The 23,890-nt window shown below is 39.3% G+C and overlaps 1 non-coding gene across 1 annotated transcript; it reads right to left on the reverse strand.

Annotated features, from left to right (window-relative positions):
- Positions 1-930: 930 nt before the first annotated feature.
- Positions 931-1,037, reverse strand: LOC125496124 (small nucleolar RNA R71). Its single transcript, XR_007272825.1, has one exon. It is a non-coding gene; the product is annotated as a small nucleolar RNA R71 (small nucleolar RNA).
- Between the last annotated feature and the right edge of the window lie 22,853 nt (positions 1,038-23,890).

Raw genomic sequence — 23,890 nt, forward strand, 5'->3', positions numbered from 1 at the left:
CAACAACGACATTAACGTCGGAGCGCTGCAACAACCACGACACGACAACAGCACGAACATAACACCAAGAGGAGAGAGAAACACGGGACAGGGGAAGGGAACCACCACAGCATCAACAACAACTCTCACAGCAACTGCAACGAGGCAAAACCGCGCATCAGTGGCGAGGAAACGGCTGGGTTCCGGCGAACTTAAGACGCCGATGAACAGAGGAGAGAGACACGAATGGAGTTGGAATTTCGCACGAAAGGGTTTGAGGTTTCTCGGGAGAGTGAAAGGATTTTTTTGAGAATTATGGGGGTTTCCTCCTCAATTCAGTGAAAAATTTGAATGTGAAAGGATGAATCACATGAAGTAGCTTAGTGGCACCGAAAATTGGATGACACGAAGAGAGGAAGGAGGAAGCAGTGGGTTAGTTTCTTGAACAAAAGACACGAGAGGAGAGAGAAAATGAGGGAGATGGGTTTGTCACTTTGTTGTCTCTTTTTCTTTTTGACTACCACTCTAAACGCAAGTGGACTTATTTCATTAAAACATAAAATACTAATATAATTTACAACACTCATCTATTAGCTAATATCAAATTATTAATAACTTCATAAAATTAAATAAATAGATATACTACAAACACGATAAATAAAAATCATACTCCACAACTCAAATAAAATAAGATTTTCGGAACACAATTAACTTAATACTTAAAATTAGCTTTTAAATAAACGCTCGTAAAAACAGGGCTATTACAAGATCTGTGCTATGATAACAACAAATGACGTCTCCCCTGATTATATCAAGATGCATTTGATCTGGTCCTCTCTTACCGGAAAGGCAAAGTCATGGCTCAAGAGCTTTCCTGCTAATTCCCTCACTACATGGGAAGAAGTCACGATGGCCTTCTTGAAGAAATACTTCCCGGAGTGGAAGACTGCAGACATAAGGAGGAAGATCTCCTCATTTGAGCAAGAGAACGATGAGACACTTGCCGAAGTATGGGAGCGGTTCAAGGAGATGATCCGGTCATGCCCTCACCGTGAGTTCAACCAAAACCTACTCATGCGGTTTTTCTATGATGGTCTTGATCCTATATCACGGGCCAACCTTGATGCTGGAGCAGGAGGTCAACTTTCTAAGATCCCACAAGAACAACTTGAGTCCACTATAGAGGAAGTGATCAAGAACTACTCATGGAGTGGAAGACGAAGAGGTGCTCAACCCAAGAAGAGCAGAAAGTTTGAATTAGACCCCATGGATCAAATTCAAGCCAAGATGGACCAACTTGACAAGAAGCTCTCAAAGATCAATCTTGCCTCATCTAATCCTTCACAGGTCAATTCTTTTTCGTATGATATTTGTGGTGGTACTAACCATGATACTTCTTATTGTGGAGGTACCCATTCGGAGCATGTAGCAGCAATAAATTCTAGAGGAGATGGGTATCAAGGAAACTAAGGGTATAGAAACAATCAACAAGAAGGCTAGAGACAACCTCAAAAAAACTACACCCAAGGCTTTAACCAACCTCAACAAGGGTGGAATCAACCTCAACAAGGGTACAACCAAGCTCAGAATCAAGGGTATGCGCAAGGGTTAACCAAAACTATAACCAATAGGTGGTTCATCCTCACAAGGGTCCAACACTTACCAAGCTCCACATCAAAGCGCCAATACCCCAAAACCTCCCTCTAATCCTCCATTCCCCAAAAAAATCCCGAACCCATACCATCTTCCAATCCAACCTCTCTCCAAATTCTCCATCAACTTCAATCCATGAACCAAACTCTCTAAAACCATGAGCAAAGGTTTCAAGAGCTACAAGCCCATAACAAAATGCTTGAAACCCAAATCGCCCAAGTAGCTGAGAAGAATCCCTCAACCCCCACAAATCATCTTTCGGACCAACCAATCCCTAACCCCAACCTCCATCAAGCCAAAGCCATCCATTTAAGGTCAGGAACAAGTTATGAGGGTCCTAAGATGCCTAATGGGGAGTTAGAGAAGGAAAGAGAAGTTGAAGTTGTTGAGAAGGAGGATGGAGATAAGGAAATTGAGAAAGAAGAAGTTATGGAAAAGATAATCCACAAGTCCAAATTGGTGATACAACTACATTCCCATCACCTCCACCAACCCAGACCTATGTGCCTCCGATTCCCTATCCTCTAAGGTTAGTTGAGAGAAAGCTGAGTGATAAGTTCACTACATTTCTCAACGTTATGAAGAGCCTGTAAATTAACATCCTATTTCTTGAGGCTATGTCCCAAATGCCGGCTTATGCTAAGTTCTTGAAGGAGATTCTCTCCAACAAACGCAAACTTGAAGATGAGCTTATCTCCCTACCCTACCAAGTGAGCGATCTTGTGCAATGAACCATGCCCAAGAAGCAAAGAGATCCCAGGAGTTTCACCTCGCCGGTGAAGATAGGTTATTTAGACCCTAAAGGTGCACTGGCCGGCCTAGGAGCGAGTGTCCATTTGATGCCTCTATCTATTTCTAAGCACCTTAAATTTCCTCTTCATCCTACGCGCAAAATAATTCAATTGGCGGACCGCACTGTGAGAGTCCCATGTGGCGAGTTGGAGGATATACCAATTCAAGTCGGGCATGTGTTTGTACCATGCGATTTTGTGGTAATGGATATGGAAGAAGATCCAGAGACTCCTCTTATTCTTGGAAGAGAGGCTCTAAAGACATTGGGTGCCGTGATAAACTGCAAAAATGATACAATCACGGTTGGGGTAGCTAATGAGCAGGTTGTGTTTGAGTTCTCTAAGACGTTGAAGAGACCTATGATGGAGAGAATTTGCCGGGAAAGTCTAGTGGAAGATGAGATAGAGGACGCCATGAGTGTGGTTCTTACTGGGGATGGGTTGTATGCTACTCTTACTGAAGCCCCTAGCTTGGACATGGAAGAGGTGAATGAATTCTCCATGCTTCTTGACACTACCCTTGAGGAGACACAAAATGAAGCATTTGAGGTTCTAGCTACATCATCCAATGACAAAGAGGAGTGTTCTAAGCCTCCTCTAAAGGTAGAGTTCAAACCCCTTCCCCCCTAACTCAAGTATGTTTTTCTTGATGATGCATGCACTTATCCTGTTATTGTCAATTCGAGTCTTGATGACATCTCTATATCAAAATTGATCGAAATACTTCAAAAATATAAAGATGTCATTGGGTATTCGATTGATGACCTTAAGGGGATAAGCCTTTCTCTTGCTATGCATCGTATCCATCTCATCGATAGTAATGCCTTCTCCATCGAGCATCAGAGAAGGCTCAATCGCAACCTCAAAGAGGTTGTGAAAAAGGAGATTATGAAAATGCATGACGCGGGAATCATCTACGCTATCTCAGATAGCAAGTGGGTGAGCCCGATTCACGTAGTTCCAAAAAAAGGAGGCATGACTGTAGTTGAGAATGAGAAAGGAGAAACAATCTCCACTAGGACTGTCACTGGGTGGAGAGTCTGTATTAATTATAGGAAACTAAACAAATCCACCCGCAAATATCATTTCCCCTTCCCTTCATTGACCAAATATTGGAGAGGCTTGCTCGTCATTCACACTTTTGCTTTCTTGATGGTTATTCCGGATTCTTTCAAATCCCCATTCATCCGGATGACCAAGAGAAAACCATCTTTACTTGTCCGTATGGGACATTCACAATATCAAAGGATGCCCTTTGGTTTGTGTAATACCCCATCCACATTTCAAAGGTATATGACAACAATCTTCTCCGACATGCTAGAAGATTCCATTGAGGTGTTAATGGATGACTTTAGCGGGTGTGGTTTGTCTTTTGACACATATCTGGTTAATCTTGAATGTGTGTTGAAGAGGTGTTAAGAGATGAACCTCAACCTGAATTGGGAGAAGTGTCACTTTATCGTCGAGGAAGGCATTGTCTTTGGGCATAAATTATCAAAAAAGGGCATTGAAGTGGATCCGAAAAAGGTTTCGGTTATTGAGAAGCTTCTGCCACCGGACTCGGTGACGGGAGTTCGTGCTTTCCTTGGGCATGCGGGTTTTTACCGGCGTTTCATCAAGGATTTTTCTCAAATAGCCAAACCATTGACGAATCTACTCCAAAAAGATGTAAATTTTGAGTTTGATGAGTCTTGTACTAAGGCTTTTGAAACTCTTAAAAAAGCCCTTATTTCTACCCCTATTTTGCAAGCTCCGGATTGGAGCTTGCTGTTTGAACTAATGTGTGATGCTAGTGACTTTGCAATGGGAGTTGTTCTTGGGCAACGAAAGGAAGGAAGGCCTCATGTGATAGCCTATGCAAGTAGGACTTTGGATGATGCTCAACGGAATTATGCAACTTCGAAGAAAGAAATGTTGGTCGTAGTCTTTGAATTTGACAAATTCCGATCTTATTTGACCTGTAATAAGGATGTGGTGTACGGATCATTATGCGGTTTGTTATTTGATGAGTAAGAAGGATGCCAAGCCTCGGCTCATTAGGTGGGTGTTGCTTCTTCAAGAGTTCGATGTTGAGATGAAAGAGAAGAAGGGGACGGAGAATGTGATAGCTGACCATCTTTCTCGCCTCCCTCTCGATGAGAAGCTCTTGGATCTGGATGATACCCCTATCGAAGAAGATTTGAGAGAAGAAGCGTTCTTCGCCATTCTAAACAATGAGATTCCATGGTTCGCTGACTATGCGAATTACTTGGCTTGTGGGATTGAGCCTCATGGTTTTAATTCCCAACAAAGGAAGCAGTTTTTCAAAGAAGTTTCGAGGTTCTATTGGGATGACCCGCTCCTGTTTAAGAATTATGCTGATGGAGTGTTTAGGAGGTGTGTGCCTAATCATGAGATGACATCGGTTTTTAATCATTGCCATACTTTGGCATGTGGAGGGCACGGTAGAGCAAACAAAACTGTTGCTAAGGTGCTCCAGTGAGGTATGTTTTGGCCGTCATTCCAAAAGGATGCTCGGGAATTTGTGTTGGGTTGTGATAGATGTCAAAGGAGTGGTGGCATCAGAAAGAGACATGAGATACCTCAACAAAACATTCTCGAGGTTGAGCCATTTGATATTTGGGGAGTCGACTTCATGGGTCCATTCGTTCCTTCATGTGGCAATGTATACATTCTTGTTGCGGTCGACTACGTGACAAAATGGGTTGAAGCCATTTCCTCCCCCACCAATGACCATAAAGTTGTGACCAAGCTACTGGAAAAGATCATATTCCCACAATTTGGAGTGCCCCGTGTGTTGATAAGTGATGGCGGTTGACACTTCGCCAAGAATTAACTAGAAGCACTCTTGAAGAAGTACGGGGTAAATCACAAAGTCGGTCTTCCTTATCACCCCCAAACCCAAGGCCAAGTTGAAGTCTCAAATCGAGAAGTTAAGAACGTCCTTGAGAGAGTGGTCAATAGGACACAAAAGGATCTTTGAAGCTTGATGATGCTCTTTGGGCTCTTTGCACGGCTTTCAAGACACCTATAAGCACCACTCCTTATCGCCTTGTGTATGGTAAAGCATGTCATTTGCCGGTTGAACTAGAGCACAAGGCTTGGTGGGCTGTTAAAGAACTCAACATTGATCTTCACTTAGCGGGAGACGCTCGAAAGGAAAGGTTAGTAGAGCTTGAAGAACTTCGATTTGACGATTATGAGAGTTCGAGACTATACAAAGAGCAAACAAAGAAATGGCATGATCACCGGATTCAACAACATTACGGGCTGGGGACAAATTCTTGTTGTTCAACTCAAGACTAAAACTCTTTCCCGAAAAGTTAAAATATAAGTGGCCGGGTCCCTTCTCAGTGTTGAGGACTACTCCCTATGGGGCTTATGAGGTTTTAGGTGAGAACGGTCCATTATGGGTGAACTGTCAGAGATTGAAGCTCTATCATGATAATCATGCCGTTTGTTCTATTGGTTGTTTGATTCTTTGCTCACCCGAGCGACTCTCATAAAGGACGTATCCTTTTTAGTCCAGCTAATGACTTAAAACAAGCGCTACGCGGGAGGCAACCCGTTTCTTTTCTTCCCTTTCTTTTATTTTATTTTATTTTTCCTTTTGATTGTTAGTTGGGCTTTTGATTTATTAGCTAGCCATGAGAGCTACATTATTGGGACATATGATTTTTAGGAAAAGTTGAGTGAAAAGGAGTGATTTGGCAAAAGAAAAATTATGAAAACAGTCGCCTAAGGTGCTCCCGCACCTCTCTCCAAAATTTTCGAAAGAAAAAAACAGAACAGTTTGTGTGTCCGCACCAACTTTGAAAAAGGATTTCAGAAAAAACAGACAAGGAAGGTGCGCCCGCACCAGCCCCTTGAAAAAAAAAATTCAGAAAAATAGAAGGGTCTAGTGCGCCCGCACCTCGTCGTGGTGCGCCCGCACCAAAATGCTTCAGAATTTTTTTTTAAGTTTGGTGCCCCCTCACCTGGTCTAGGTGCGTCCGCACCAAGCCCGGTTGGGCAACTATACGCGTTTTCCTCTGTTATTTCGGCCTTCATTTCTCACTCCACCAATATTTTCGAACTTCTCTCTCACTCACTCCACCAAACCCGGTTGGGCAACTATACGCGTTTTAAGAAAATTGTATGATTTGTTGTAGTAAAAGAATTTGAAATGAGATCTCTATGAATGAGATGACTGGAATCCTATGCCGAAAAATTATTCCCTTTTGTTTTCTCTGCTCTTCAATTCTGATATTGAGTTAAAGTGGAGATACAGAAGCTGATGGTAGAATTAAGGTTTGATGTCTAATATCTTATGAGTTTGAGATTTTTGTTTTCTTTAAATTATTATTTTCAAGTTTCAAGGACGAAACTTTTGATAAGGGTGGTGGTATGTAATAGCCCTATTTTAAAGAGCGTTTATTTAAAAGCTAATTATAATTATTAAGTTAATTATGTTCCAAAAATCTTATTTTATTTGAGTTATGGAGTATGAATTTTATTTGTCATATTGTAAAAAACTTATTTATTTAATTTATGAAATTTATGAACTAGTAGAGTTGTATTTTACCCAAAATAGAAACCGAAAACCCCATCACTTTCTATTAGTTATTTATCGTGCTGTCTGACACTGATATTTTAAAAACTTGATGACCCTATCTTTATCACCTTCCCCGTGGAATCCTAAAACCCCCAAACCCATTCTCTCTCCTCCGCATCATCCCCTCTGTTTCTCTCTCGCGCTCACCTGCGTCGCGCCTCGCTGACATTCCTGAAGCTCGTCGGAGCTTCCTTTCTTTTTCCCCGACTTGAAGCTCGTAAGTTAATCTTTTGCATGTTGAAGCTGATACGAGATGGTGTAGTATTATATTTCTTTTCGAGGTGAGGACGCTCGACGGTGTAATAGCTAATAATTAATTGTTTATAACTATTTTTGTACTTAAAGAGTCGTTAGTGCTTCTAATTCTCTGTTGGATCTTGCTCCGCGAAAGCGTTGAGGTTATGGAGTTGAGGAAGTAATTTATTATTTGAAACTGTAATAGGTTTAAACTATTTCTCGCTTTAGAGTCGTCCTATTTTCAAAGGAAACTCTGCCAGATTTTCTAGTAGAAATTTATGAGAATAAAGTATGAGAATCAGGGCGTTGTTGTAATAGTAAATATATTTGAATAGAGTTGGGCATTGAGTTCCACACTCTCTGATGTGGCTCAGTGAGTGTGATGGTAATAGTTCAGGTTATCTTGACTAGAGTCTCTTTCACTGTGCTTAATCCTCTGTAAGCTGGTCGGGAGAATCCGGGTTGTTACATTCCCAGTAACCCATGTCTGCTTGCGCAAACGAGCACATATCACAAATTAATCTTGTATGGGGAACTTCAAATAGACATAAATTGTAACGCCTCGAAAATTCATAACCTTAATTGAACACAATTGCTCATATTTAGCAGCAGAAATGGAACTTAAGCCTGTGGAACATGGCCCACTAATACAATGCAACCCTAAATAGTCCTTGATAATTATACATAAATACTCGAACTCAAATAATAATAATAATTTCTGTAGCACAAAATATTGCACACTTCCCCTTGAACACGTTCTTTATTAACAACGCTCTTGCAATGGCTATGCTCATACCTAAACCAGAAAACAAAACATCATGAGCCGAAGCTCAGTAACATACTACCCTAACAACGTAAATTCATTTTATTTGCAAACAGGGAGAAGAGAATATAGTAAAACATATTTCAAATTTGTAATGAAATAATAGCAAAGTAAACAATTATAAATAGCATCTTGATACTTCATAAGTTCCCATTATCTTTTTATCTTTTAACATGGTAACTGGCGAGTATAGACATGTGGGACGTCTCCCACCATGTGATGACCTAGAGCCCAGCTCCCTTTTTGGGATACACCACCATGCGATGATCCTCAAGGAGCCCAGCTCCCTTTTTGGATACACCACCATGCGATGATCCTCAAGGAGCCCCGCTCCCTTTTTAGATACACTGCTCGCACGAAAAAAGCATGCGGTACCCCTCAAGGAGCCCAACTCCATTTTCAGGTGTACGGCGGGTGCGAAGGTACGTGCACGACCATAAAGTAGATAAGCGTAACATTATACTACCATAGTAGATAAGCGTAACATTATACTGCCATAACCTCTTTCACTTTTATTTATCATGTTTCGTTTGTTTTGCATTCATCGGCATAAGCCATAGATCTTCCATGAATCATACTTGAGCATAAATAACTCATAAGATCATAATTTACGAAACTCATTCGAAAACAATTTACTCCCACAATCCATATAAGAATCACATAGCAAAATCCTTAACATAATTATAAACATCATTTCATAAACACATTTCGAAGGGGATCGTGGGTGTTAGTAATAGATGTTACCTCAGTTTCCGCTTAATAACCTTGAAATGACGCAACAAAATATAAATATTCGATTTATTTTAACAACTGGCCTTTAGTTATTAATATTACTTTTATTGTCGAAGATCGTTGTTGACGCTACATATATTCATTTAAGCTTATGTTATTTTAATTTATAGAATTATAATTTAACGTATCATATGTTATCCTATTAAGTACCTTGTTCAATTTAATACGTATATTATCTTCAGCAAGTTAATAAAATAATTTCAATGATCGTAACCCAACTAATCGTAAATTACGAATGTTCATTTATTATTTTCATATTACAAGAGTAAATTGATAATTACTAAGTGACGTTATTTCTAAGTTTTCTTTACAATTCATAATATTATACGTTTATCATAAATAGTTGTCGTAAATTTATAATTTAATATACTAACTTAAGTAAGTCTAATAATTTCATATTACAAAAATAAGGTAAACCATTAGTGATAATTAACTAAATTAGTTTAGTTCTTATTACTTGATTAGGACAACTAATTAAAAAATATATTTCCCTAATTAATTAGTCCATTAAGCTTAATAGGTTGATGAATATTGTAGATTAGTTTAATTGAAACCAAAATCAGATTATTGGCCCAATAAGTTGAGTAGTAATACGGCCCATGTTGTCCTTAACACATACTGTATAAACAAAATAAACAGAATGAAAACAAAGTTAGAGAGGTATGAATACCTATGCTTAGACACGAAAACAAGGGAGGAAAGAGGTTGGGTGCGGCGTACTGGAGCTCCGGCAGTAGGGCGGTACAGGGCGTTCTCGTCGGCGCAGAATTCCGACGGTTTTGGGCTTGGGTTCGGTGGCACACGAGGAGAGAGAGAGAAACACGAGAGAAAGATGGGGCGAGAGAGAGAGAGAGAAGAATAAGAAGAAGAGGCGAGCGGGTGAGGGAGATCGCGGCGGTGGGTAGGTGTGATGGTGGTGCGCAGGAGGCGCAGAAATGCGGCGACGCCGTGGTGTGGCTGTGGTGGCTGTCCCGAAACAGAGGAGAAAGAGTTGCAAAAAACAAACAGAAGCTTTGGGGGGCGTTTTTAGTGGCTTTTTACCGGCGAGGGTTAGCGGGATTCCTGCGAAGAAAGTGGAATGGTGGTGGTGGTGAATTGAGGGAAGAAATAATGGGTATTTATAGGCATAGTTGGGGGATAAATTTCATGAATTTGGTGGGTTGATTTGATGAAGAAAACTGAAATTTGGGTGGGTTTGATTTGATAAATATTAGATTTTTTGACGTGTTTGATTTGGATTGAAATTTTTTAATTGAAGTTGAGTTTGATTATGTATAATAATCTGTTCTGAATTACAACTCCATTGTCGGGTTGTTTGTGAAGGAAAAATGGAAATGGGTTTAAATGTTGATGAAATAGTATTCTGTTGTTTTCTTGAGTTTTCTTTTTCTTTTTCCTTTTTCATTTCCTTTTTCTTTTCTTTACTCTTTTTCTTTTCCTTTTTATTCTTAATAGCACTAATTTTGTTCTAATATTGGATTAGTAGTACTTGCAAAGCTTTAGCGGTTAATTGATTACTATTTCTTTTCTTGCTTTAACTAATATAATTATTTAATCTAACATAACTTGTTATTATTTGCAAGATATATTTATTTCACGAATTAATTGTTACTTTACTTGAATATAGAGTAACAAAATTTAGTCATACCTTATAATTAAACGAAAATTTTAATCACTAATTATTATTAATTAATTTAGGGAAGTTTAAATTTTCAGGATATTACGTAAACTTCAAACCAAAAATCATATGAAGAAAATTTCTGTTGGAGGTGAAATCATGTTTCGATATCTTTGTAAAAACTGGGTTATAAGCTTGATTTGGATATAAAACGAAGGAGTTATGCGCATTTAAAGTTGAACTGTCTCACTACAGCAGAATCACAGGTGTGCCCGCACCACTTACAATGGTGCACCTGCACCACTTACAATGGTGCACCTGCACCACTTACAATGGTGCACCCGCACCTTTTGATAGAATGATGTCCATTGAGATCAGTTTGGTTGGTGCGCACGCACCACTCTCTATTGTGCGCCCACACCTTTTATTCTCCGGAAAATCTTGTAAAGCTTCGTGCCTATTAAAAGAATGTTATATTTTATTTTTCCAATGATCCTTTATTTTAGAAAATTAGAGAGAGTTATTTTAAGGTTCTTCGTAGAGAAAAAAATACGTTGCTTATTCTTAGAATTCGGATTTACAGATCGAGGTTGTTGATTTCTATACATTCAAGGTACCTTTTATTGATATGCTTTGTAATTGTTGAGTTTTATTCCTCTTTGTTATTTTTAATCTCTCCTCTCCCATAGTATTAGATCTCTTATATTATAGTTTCATAATTGCTTATTGTTATTCTATTAATCACCCTTTAATCATGTTTAGCCCTATATTAGTTATAAATTTCAGAGTCTTAGGTTTAGATTCCATGATTTGTGCGTGAGTTGTCTGTTATCTAGGGTTAGGGTGAAAGTATGAATTATGAGTATCATGTTATTATTGTAACTGCGACAATGTAATTGTAATTATGCATTGATCTTGGTGTTTTGAAACCTTAGAATATATATTGATCACATTTATTCTTTGGTACATATTTTGATTACAAAATTCTTAAACAAATTTTTAACTTATTTATCATACGCATGGATCAACTTAATTTCTAGGTGATTATATTGATCACACTTATTATGGTGATTATATTAAACCTTCGTTAATCACTAATGAGGGTATAGTACCTTAACCTTTCATCATATTTAATCAGTAACTAGGGTGTTTATCTTAAATCTTGGTTAATCACTCATTTATGTGATTAATTTAACCCCTCGCTCTCATTTAATTACTAGGGTGATTATCTTAAACCTCGGTTACTCACTAATTAGGGTGATTACCTTAACGTTTAACTAATTCCGGTGGGTAGGGCTTAGGGTCGTAGAGGAGAATTCCGGTGGGTAGGGCCTAGGGGTGGGGGAGGAGGTGAAACAAAACAAATCCATGTTTAGGACGGAAAAATAAGTCAACGCCGAAAAGTTGAGAATTTTGCCAGCATAAGTATTTTCATTGGAACTTCCCTCTAAAAAAAAAAATTTTAGTGGTATTTCCCCACAAAAATCCTATTTTAACTTGGTCCTTTTCACAAATAACCTTTTGGGGTTAGAAACTTTTTCTCAAATATATCATTTCTCTTTCATTCCCTCCACCTGATCCAATGGCTGAGCTACGAGGACTTGTCCATGCCATGCTTTACCGACAGGATAATATTGAGCAAACTGTGTTGAGTATAATGCGCCAGAACGCCCAGATGCCTCCTTCTCCTCTTAAGTTAGAAGTAGTTGCACCTTTTCACATTGAGCCTATGAATAACAATGAGAGAGAAATTTCCACTAAGGTACAGGAAGAAGTAGTTAACCTTAAATACGTCTTAAAAGGCATGACAAAGGCTGAACCATGGATGGTCATTCATGGGTTAACACTTCCCCATATTGTTTCAAGATGCCTAATCTGACAAAGTTTGATAGGACTAGTAGCCCAACAAATTTCCTAAAGATGTATGTAGGGGCAATGAGTTTGTAGGGGAGTGGAAGAATCCTTGATGGCCCAACTCTTTAACTAATATTTAGATGGTGCTGCATCACATTGGTTCCTCAATTTTAAGATCACAAAAAAATCCCCTTGAGCTGACATAGTCAGAGAATTTTCAAATCAGTATAAGTATAACGAAAAGATTAATGTTACTATAAGGGGTCTGGAGACCACCTCACATAATCCTAATGAGACATTTTCTTCGTTCATCACTAGATGGAGAAACAACTGCAAATGGTTGTTGAAAATCTATAACTTGTCTATAAGAAGCATATGGCGTATAAATATTTCCCCACCTTTAGAGTTTTGATTGCTACAGGAACTCTAGTTGAGGATGCTGTGAAAAGGGGGGACATTAAGAAGGATGAACCTATTGGCGGTACTACTTATAATCCAAAGTACAGAAATAACAAAAGAGCCCCAAATAATGATTCAACAACTCCTAAAATAACTAATGCGATCCATGACATTGGCGTATCTTCCGCATTCCAATTACGACCACAAAAGAAATTCACTCCCTTGAACTCTTTCCAGGCTAAAAAGGGTCAGTCTCATTCAACAATTAAATCTACGCCCATCTCCTAAAAATCCTTACCCTTAGTTATGACCCTAACCAAAACTGTGAATATCACCAAACACCAGGGCATAATACTAAAATTTGCACGACCCTCAAGCATCAGATTCAAAATCTTGTGGATGATGGAAACTCTCTTTGGGATCCACTTCTAGTATATCAAATGACTCTCAACCCAACATCACAAAAAAACCCCTTCCTAATCATAAACTCTCATTTACCATTAATGCAATCTCTCCTTTATCAGACAGATGTATGTGATCCAGTCTAGTTAATCTGGAACACTCTTCCCCAAATTTACGTACAAAATGCCAATATTCATAGGTTAAACTGTCTGGCCTATGACTATTCCACTAAAGAAAAGCTCAAAAATGTGCCTTGTAAAGCCCCCAATTTCAGTCTCAATAAGGAGTCATTCTCTAATATTTGTGGAACCTTAGATTATGATGGTGCATTCTTCATCTTAGACTCCGATGCCGATGAAGATGCCTATTCAGTCTTGACAATTGTGGAGAAAAGCATTGGAGGTGATTTCAACACTCCAGATACCTACCGACACCCTATCTGCCTCGATGATCTTAGTGACAAGGAGTATGTGGATATATCTTATTTAAATAGAGCAGGTCGCCATTTTAAAGCATCCTATTTGGCAGATGAAAATCCTTTGGAGTTATTGAGAATGAACGAAAAAGGCGAGGAGCCAATGACAGAGGATAGTAATAAAGAAGATGATGATATCAAGCTCATGAAAGAAGTAAATGCTAATGTTTTCATCTAGAAGTTGTTAATACATTGCCAGCCTCATAGGCCAATTGTTCTAAAGCACCTCAATGAAGCCTCAGTAAGCAGTTGCATAACACCTGACCAAATGGTGTGGCTCATCCATGGTGTAGATCAAACTCTCATGTTCACAAACAATGATCTCCCTAATAATGTTAACCACCACTAGAGAAAAAAAATGAAAGGGTTGTGCTTTAAGGGCTGCATTTTTTAGAAAACGCAAACCTTAAGAATGAAGGGCTGCGGTTAGCCAAAAAACCGCATCCCTTTAAGTGAAGGGCTGCTTTTTGCCAAAAAACCGCAACCCTTCGTTTTGGAAGGGTTGCGGTGTAGGGCTCACCGCAACCCTTCACTTTGCGTTTAGCCTAAAAATCGCAGTCCTTCACTTTCGAAGGCTACGATGAAGGGCTAAACTCAGCCCTTCATTTTATTAGAATTTGCGCACACGCACTTACTCCCTCAAATTTCCCTCGCTCTCACTCACTCCCTCACTCTCACTCTCTCACTCGCTCACTCCCTCTCACTCACCGGACCCTTAACTCAACCACCGACGATAAGTCTCCTATTCTCTTCTCTTCTCACTGGAGCCCTAACACCGGAAAATCGCGACAAGTCTCCTCTCTTCTCTTCTCTTCTCTTAATGGGTCGATTTTAGTGGGTTGCATGCAGTGACGCATGATGCATCGTCACCACCACCACAACACAGCGCCACCTTCTCACTCTCTCTTCTCCTCCTCTTCCGATAATTCCTCTCTCTCACTCTCTCTCCTCTTTTTCATATTTTTTACTTTCCAAAACATTAATGCAAATGAAATTATAGAATAATGGACTGAAAAAGTTTAGAACAAGATCATTTTTAATTATAATATTAATACAAGTGAGTTTCGTTTAGTTAATTTAAGGTAAGAGTGAACAAGTTCGTTTAGTTGGGAAGGATGGGGGAGGGTGGGAAGGGAGTGGGGGAGGGCTGGGGAAGGTGGGCAAGGGGTGGGGAGGGTGTTTGTGGGGGTGGGGGAGGGCTGGGAGGGGTTGTATTATGTGATTAATATAGTTTATGGTGAATTAATCTAGGTTTTTGGTTAGTTTTGCTTTTCTTAATTGATATTATGTGATTAATGTGCAATGTGAATTTTGTTAATTGTAGGAAAAAGATACTAAGCAAGGTAAATAAAATTCCAACTATATCTTATCTTTTCATTTCTCGTCACTGGTGTTAAGAGGTAACTAGTTTAATTTTCTTGTTTTTTAATTTTATTTGTTGATGAGGTAGATAAATTTTTCATGTGTTTCAATTTGATTAGGTTATGATAATTTATTGATGTATATATGTATTTTTTATAATGTATGTATGTTTCTTGATATGAGATTTTATGAAAACATTGTAGTTTAGTTATGACGAATCATCATCATATGCCTAGATACCCATTCAAGACTTACTCATTAGGAGTAAGTCTTGAATAGTCCTCGGTTTGGGACTGTTCTTGGACATTTGATCTCACTTAGGTAGTGACTGTGTGTCTTCTTCCTAATTCTCAGAAAATTCTTGGCTTATCATTTCTCAACATTATTTTGTGGGTACATATGTGGATAAGCAATTATCACTAGGGGAAAGAAAAGGAAGCGCTACGCTGGAAGGGCTGCGTATTCTTAAAAACGCAACCCTTCTTTATTGTAGGGCTGCGGATTTATATAAAACGCAACCCTTCTTTCTTGTAGGGCTGCATTTTTGGGACAAGCGTAGCCCTTCAGATAGAAGGGTTGTGTTTGACAAAAAACGCAGCCCTTCTTATAGTTAGAAGGGTTGCGTTTTTTAATCCAGCGCAGAGGGTTGCGCTTGTCCCAAAAACGCAGCCTTTCTGTTACGAAGGGCTGCGTTTTTTGGATAAGCGCAACCCTTCCTTGTAGTTTTTTTTTATTCTAATTGCGCGCATATACAGTACTACCCAAGCATAATTCTTCCTTTCCCTCCCTTAGAAAAATTTTACGCACCACATTGCGTGAAAATCCCTAATTCGAGTGGACCACCACCTGCTCCACCACCACCTTGTGCACCCCTTTGAACCACCACCACGATATTGCAGCGCACCACATTGCTCCACCACCACTGCTGCCCACCACCTTAATTCGAGTGGGTTTGCTCACCAATGCTGCCCACCACCTTAATTCGAGTGGGTTTGCGCACCACTACTGTCCACCACTGCTCCACCACCACCTTGCGCATCACCCACCTCGTGCAGCCGCGACCTCCACCATCACCACTACCCTTCTCTTATCTTCTCTTCTCTTCTCTTATCCACAATTTGAGTGGTTTAGGGTGTGGAGCTTCTCCTCCACTACGCAACGTCACAACCCACAAGCGGCAGTAAGATTAAGTATGAATTAATCTTGTTTTTAAGTTAATTTTGTTTTTCTTAATTGAATTAAATGATTAATTTTCAATGTGGGTTTTGTTAATTGTAGGAAGAAGAGGCTAAGGAAGGCAAATAAAGTTCCAATTATATCATCTCTCTTCATTGCTCGTCGTTGGTGTTAAGAGGTAACTAGTTTATTTTGTTGTCTTTTTTGTTTGATTTAATTTGTTAATGAGACAAAGTTGTCATTTGCTTCAAATTGATTAAGTTGTGATAATTTATTGATGTATATATGTATTTTTTATAATGTTTGTATATTCTTGATAGGAGATTGTATGAAAACGCAATGTAATTTAGCTATGAAATCTACAAGTTGTTTGAATCATCATCTATGCCTAGATACCCGTTCAAGACTTACTCATTAGGAGTAAGTCTTGAATAGTCCTCGGTTTGGGACTGTTCTTGGACGTTTGATCTCACTTAGGTGGTGAATGTGTGTCTTCTTTTCAATTCTGAGGAAATTCTTGGCTTATCGTTTCTCTACATTGTTCTCTGGGTACATATGTAGATAAGCAATTATCTACATTGTGTACTTGGAGAACTGTAGGGAAATGCTGCCGGATTTTCCTTAGAATTGAAAAGTTGGCATACATTCACTAGTGAGATTAGACGTCCAAGGATGGGTTAGGTTGGAGTGATAAGGACCTTCGGCTGGATGCATACAATTGAATATGTCACTATCTTAGCTTGCTCTGTACGTGTGTGATTTGAATATGTGAGTGTATGTACTTAAATAATGATTGATGCATTATAATGAATGGTTGTGTTTAATTATTAGAGGTGGTCTTCTTGAATGAGATGGATCGTACTTGGATGTATGGTAGTTGTGAATCGATTGAGTTTGTGAATGGGGTCTCGTATTTGTAAACTGCATTAATATCAAACATCTTATGGAGCAGTCGACTTTTATTGTCCTTGTGTCATTGTGAATGTGAGCAAGGTTAGTATATAATTCTGTAGGAACATGTCTTTTGCCGTGGGTTTAGGCCTCAATACCACGTATGGGTTTGACATTGTGAGTAGGGGAGGTATATAGGAAGCTCTAGAGTAAAGAATGATGTATGTGAAGAAAAGAAGGATGATGAATTAGGGGATGAGAATTTGGATGATGAGTTTGGAGATGACGATAGGGATCGAGTAGACGAGATGATACACGAGTTGAAGATTAGTTGTGTAGACGACCTCGTATTTTTGAGACTATGTCTCACGTTGTTGAGAAGCCGTTGTATCCAAGTTGTACACAGTACACCAAACTTTCCACGGTGGTAACACTGTTCAACATTAAGTCGAAAGATGGTTGGACGGACTCTAGTTTCACATTGTTGCTGGAAGTTTTAGCTGATATGCTCCCTGATGGAAATGAACTACCAAAGTCGTACTATTATGCGAAGAAGCTGATGTGTCCCACATCACCGATGATTGCTTATGATACATTGTAGCCCGAATCTCCTAGTTTGTATTAATTCAATGTACACTTTTAACATTATTAAATATATATTTGAAGTTAATTATTATGTTCAAAAACTTGTCATATATTATTGCATTTTCATCGGGTTTTTTTGTGTGAAGGGAGGTTTTGGGTGGGGGTGGGGTGGTGGGGGCTGCTGGGTGGAGGGGTTGGCAGAGGGTGGGCTGGGGATGGGGGTGCAGGGCTGCTGGTAGGGGTGTGGCTGATGGCAGGGGTGTGCAGGGCTGCTGGCAGGCATGCAGGGGGTGGGTTGGGGTGGGAAGGGATGGGTCTAGGTGTGGGCAGGGGGTGGGCAGGCTGGCAGGGGGTGTGCAGGGGTGCGCAAGTTGGCAGGGGGGTCTGCAGGGGTGATCCTGGGTGTGGGTAGGGGGTTGGCTGGGGTGGAAAGGGTTGGGTGTGGGGGGTGGGCAGGGGGTGGGCTGGGTGGGTAGGGGCTGGGGAGTTCAGGGTGTGGGGGGTGGGCTACTGGCTGGGGAGTGCAGGCCAGGGTGTGGTGGGAGTAGTGCATCAGATTTATTATTTTTTTTTAAAAAAAAAAAAACACAAAGGAATGCGGTGTTTATCCTAAAACGCAGCACTTCTTACCTCCAAGGGCTGCGTTTTAGGATAAAAACCGCAGCCCTTCACAATAAGAAGGGCTGCGATTTATAAAACGCAGCCTTCTAGTCTAAAAGGGCTGCAGCCTCTTAACGAAAAGGGCTACGTTTTTGGACTAAAAACGCAACTCTTAACCTTAAGAAGGGTTGCGTTTTTTAAAACGAACGCAACCCTTTTGGTCTAAAAGGGCTGCGTTTTTGAATTAAAAACGCAACCCTTCACTTGAAGAAGGGCTGCGTTTTTAGTCCAAAAACGCAGCCCTTTTAAACCAAAAGGGCTGCATTTGTGTGTAAAACCGCAACCCTTCCTTGTGAAAGGCTACGGTTGAAAACCGCAACCCTTCCTTTATGTCGAAGGGCTGCTATGGAAAGGGCTGCTGTCAAAATACGCAGCCCTAAGGGCCTTTTTTAACCACAATCCTTCCTTATTTTTCCACTAGTGTATCTACATTGTGTACTTGGAGAACAGAACTATAGGGAAATACTGCCAGATTTCCTTGGAATTGAAATGTTGGCATATATTCACTAGTGAGATTAGACTTCCAAGGATGGGTTAGGTTGTAGTGATAAGGACCTTCAGTTGCATGCATATATTTGAACATGTCACTATCTTAGCTTGCATGTGTCTCTGTGTGATTTGAATATGTGACTTTCTTGCTTGTGTATGTAACTACACAATGATTGATGCACTATAATTATTGCTTGTGTTTAATTATTATTAGAGGTCTTCTTGAATGAAATGGATCGTACTTGGATGTATGGTAGTCGTGAATCGATTGAGTTTGTGAATGGGGTCTCGTAATTCTGTAAATCTGCATTACTATATCAAGCATCCTATGGAGCAGTCGACTTTTATTGTCCTTGTGTCAATTGTGGAATTGTGAGCAAGGTTAGTACTATAAATTTCCTTATGGAACATGTCTTTTGCCGTGGGTTTAGGCCTCAATATCACGTATGGGTTTGGCATGGTGAAGAGGGGAAGCATATAGGAAGCTTTAGAATAATGAGCAATGTAAGGAAAAGAAGGATTTAGAGCTCGTTGATGAGGTCGGGGATGATAATTGGAATGATGAGTATGGGAATGATGATAGGGATCGGGTAGATGATATGATAAACGAGGTAAAAGATGAGTCGCGTAAACGACCTCATATTTTTGAGTCTATGTCTGAGGTTGTTGAAAAGTCGTCGTGTCCAGGTTGTAAAAATTAAACCAAACTCTCCGACGTGATAACACTCTTCAACATAACCTCCCCCACCCATGCAAAGACCCCTGCACACCTCTTCCCACCCCTCTCCTCCCCTACACACCCCCCACCCCTGCACAAACCACTGCTAGCACCCCAACCCTCCCAACCACACCCTCCCCCACCCCTACATACCCCTCCTTTGCACACACACCCCTCCCTCACCCCTACACAAACACCCCCCATGCCTACCAACCCCTCCCACACCACTACCCCAGCATACCCCTCCCCCATCCTTGCACACCCTTCCTCAACCCCTTGCCTACCCCTCCCCTCCCCCGCACCCCTCACACACCCTGCACAGAAACACCCCCCCATTTTTTGCCACCCCATCCCTGCACACCCCTCCCCAACCCCTTGCCCACCCCTCCACCACCCCTGCACGACCCCCCACCCCTTCCCACCCCTCCCCTCCACTGCACATAGCTCCCACTCCCTGCACACCCCTCACCAACCCCATGCCCACTCCTTGCCCCTTAGTGCGGCTCGTAATTTTTTGTTTCTTGAGCTATATATATTAATGCAGATATTTGAAAATTTTGCGGGAGATGACGGATGTGCACATGGATGGGAGCTCAGGTTGTGAACATATGATCGAGGATGAGTCATATGATGAGAGAAAGGAACAGGATAAGGTGATCTCGAGGATTGGGATCTTAAGGATGAGTTCATTACTACGCTTGACAGCAGAGCGGATAAAAACGCTCTCATGGGAAAGGATTACGTGCAAGACCAACCTCGCGATAAAGAAATAAATGCACAAAGTTCAAGAGTTTCAAAAGCGCCACAAATTGGTAGGAAATCGTTCGCGACAAAAAACAGAAAAGGAAGGGGACCTACAAAGTCACTAGGGAATCACACATCTATGACTTTCGAGTACGATCATTTGGGTCAACCTTGTGGAAAATGCGTCATAAGTATTGGAAAAAGGTACTTGAGGGCTTCAAGAAGTGTCTATGTGATGATGCTATGCTAAGATTCACGTACAATAACGTTTACTTTCTTAATTATTTAGTTAAATATAAGTGTAATATTAATGATAGCGTATAAATTACAACAACCGCGAAAAACAATTTTTAAATGCGTTTTGTTGTAGAATATTTTCAATGTCGAAGATGATGAAGCTAAGAAGAGCCTAATTTATCAGCGGTTGCCAACAGATTCAAATATTTCAACATTAAGTTGGTGTCTAGGTCGATCACCAAGCGGAGGAAAGTAGTAGATACTAAGAAGAAGAAAATCTACGGCGAAGAAACGTCATCCAGTTTTCAAGCTTCACTGGAATCATCAGGCAAACCCTCCTAATTACCATTTCAGATATGGAAAAGTATCAAACATGAAAAGCGGGAAACATTTGTTGCCAAAAACACTACCCTATAATTTATTATAAGAATATTTTATTAATATTAAACTACACTTATCTCCAATATTATTGTCTAACCTTTCTTTATAATTGTGTTTTAGGCAAGACGTGAGAAAAGTAGTGCGAATGCAAAAGCTAGGAAGTATTATCATCATTAGGGTGCTCTTTCGTACAATGAGACGAGAGTGAAGTGGATGTTCGCTCATTACCCCCATAATGGGGTCAACTACGACAACGGGGACTAGCTTTACCACCACAGTTACACAGGCTCGGAAACTAGATAGAGTCCTCGATTGGTGGTGTTCGATGCGTGTGGTTGATGCAAAGGGAAAACGAGTCCTGACTGATTCCGGTACAGAACAGATAGCCAACACTATTGTAATCACACTAAAACTATTCTTTTGCTTGTATTCCAAGTGATGTAACCACAATTTTGTGTTGAATATGATAATATGAGGTAGAATGTAAATATTTATAATAATCATGTCCCCTACTTCAAATTATATTATTGAATTTCGGGAACGTAATTGTTATTTAGGCCTATTTTGGCCATTTTGCTCTCAATTCTTAGATTTGAGTCATTTAACCCCAATTTATTTCTAAATATGACTACATAAGGTATAATATAAGTATTGTGTAGATTTTTAACCTTCAATTTATTTTTGGTTGAATTTTGGGAACGTCAATGTCATTTTAGGCCTCTTTTGGCCATTTCGCGTCCAATTATTAGGTTTGGAGTCATTTAACGCCTAGTTCTTTTGGAATATGACTATATAAGGTATAATTTAAGTAGTGTGTAGAATTTTTACCTTCAATTTATTGTTGGTTGAATTTCAGGAACGTGAATGTAATTTTAGGCCTATTTTGGCCATTTCACGTCCAATTATTCGATTTTGAGTAATTTAACCCTAATTTCTTATTGATTATGACATATATAAAGTATAATATAATTAGTGTGTAGATTTTTTCACCTTTAATTTTTTTTTGGTTGAATTTCGGGAACGTATATGTCATTTTAGGCCTATTTTACTCATTTCACGTCCAATTATTAGTTTTTTTAGTCATTTAACCCCAATTTCTTTTTTATTACGGTTATATAAGGTATAATATAACTTTTTAATTCACGATAATTTCTGTCTTACCCTTATAGAGATTGGCTTGAAGGTAAAATAGGCATCCGGTGAGTTCACTCCTAAAGCACACATTGATGCATTGCACGAAACTCCTGGAAAGGACCACATTAGATGCATGAGGGGCATAAGAGGTGTCCGCCTTGGTTTGAGAAAGGTATATGGTGATCAATACACTATAGCGGCAAAATCAAGTGTAAGTAGTGTTGATTCGACGACTGTAGATGTAGAGTTTAGTAAGGCTACAATTTAGGAGGAGCTGAGGGACGAGATGATACATAACTTCAACGCCATATTGGAGCAAATGGGTTTACCGACTTTTTCATTAAAGAAGGGTAGTAGTATTATTATTCCATAGTCGAGTGGTGATCCATGAGCATTCGATGATCAAACGATACCTCTGTCTAATCCACGTCCAGTACCCCATTTGAAGGTAATCACTTAATCACTTTGCTTTATTAAACAACTATTGCTTTTTTTTTTCAATGGAGTTTTTAAATGAACTAATATAAATGGATTTTTTTCAAGGAGACTGCATGCGATTTCTTAGCTCGAGGAGATGGTTCTGATGTTTCATTATGGTAGCATATGGCCATGCACAACCCCCTAGTGACGGAGTACGATTGCATAACAAGTTATTGGACGATAATCACTATGAGGTCAACCTCTATGAAATTGTGTCTGGTTTAAAGAATTACCTCTTCCGCTACTGCAACCAAAAGTTGATCTACATTTACTGAGCCATGTAGTTGGCAGTTATGTTCTATGACCGCGTTAATTGGTACGGTTTTCAAATGAGGTACAATGATTAACATACATATATATATATATAGTTAGTAATATCTTTACTTTTAACTAATTACTTGGTTTCGGGGAAGGTCGGATCATATGACAGGAGGGCAAAGAAGGCATGTTCACCTAATAAGAAAGTGAAGGTAAATGTTTCATATGCAAAGAATCCACTCAATTCATCGTATAATTGCTTAAAAAACAAAGTCGAAGCGAAAGATTACATCAATGTTAGTGCAATACATCAATATATATATATATATATATATATATATATATATATATATATATATATATATATAATCTAATAATTGGACGTGAAAAGGCGAAAATAGGCCTAAAATGACCTTTTTTGCGAATATGTGCTACTTCAGTTTCTAAAGCAATTAACTATTACCCATCGATCTAATCTAAACTAACATATACTAATAAGTTACATACTGTTTGACGATCATCGATGTTAGTGCAATGCGATGATATCGAACATGAACCTCATCACGTAATAGCTACATGCAACTCCATCATCTTGTTGCGGACACTAAAGTTCAACAAAACATGCATCCAACGACATTCATGTTAGATGTGTATAAGTATACTAATAAGTTACATACTGTTTGACGATCATCGATGTTAGTGCAATGCGATGATATCGAACATGAACCTCATCACGTAATAGCTACATGCAACTCCATCATCTTGTTGCGGACACTAAAGTTCAACAAAACATGCATCCAACGACATTCATGTTAGATGTGTATAAGTATGTAGCAAAAAAAATTTCTATATAGGAGCTTTTGCTACTCGAAGACGACTTCATCCACTATTTTGCTTCATCACATTATATATATATATATATATATATATATATATATATATATATATATATATATATATATATATATATATATATATATATATAAGTAGTATGTAAATGTGTAGGATTGCATTAGTTGTTGGTCGAATTTCGAGAACGTAAATGTGATTTTAGGCATATTTTAGCCTTTTTCGCGTCCAATTTGTACTTCTTAAGTCATCTGACCCCAAATTATTTTTGAAAATGAGAATATGAGGTATAATATAACTAGTGTGTAT

This window comes from Beta vulgaris, chromosome 3, assembly GCF_026745355.1.
Source record: "Beta vulgaris subsp. vulgaris cultivar EL10 chromosome 3, EL10.2, whole genome shotgun sequence".
Classification (NCBI taxonomy): Eukaryota; Viridiplantae; Streptophyta; class Magnoliopsida; order Caryophyllales; family Amaranthaceae; genus Beta; species Beta vulgaris.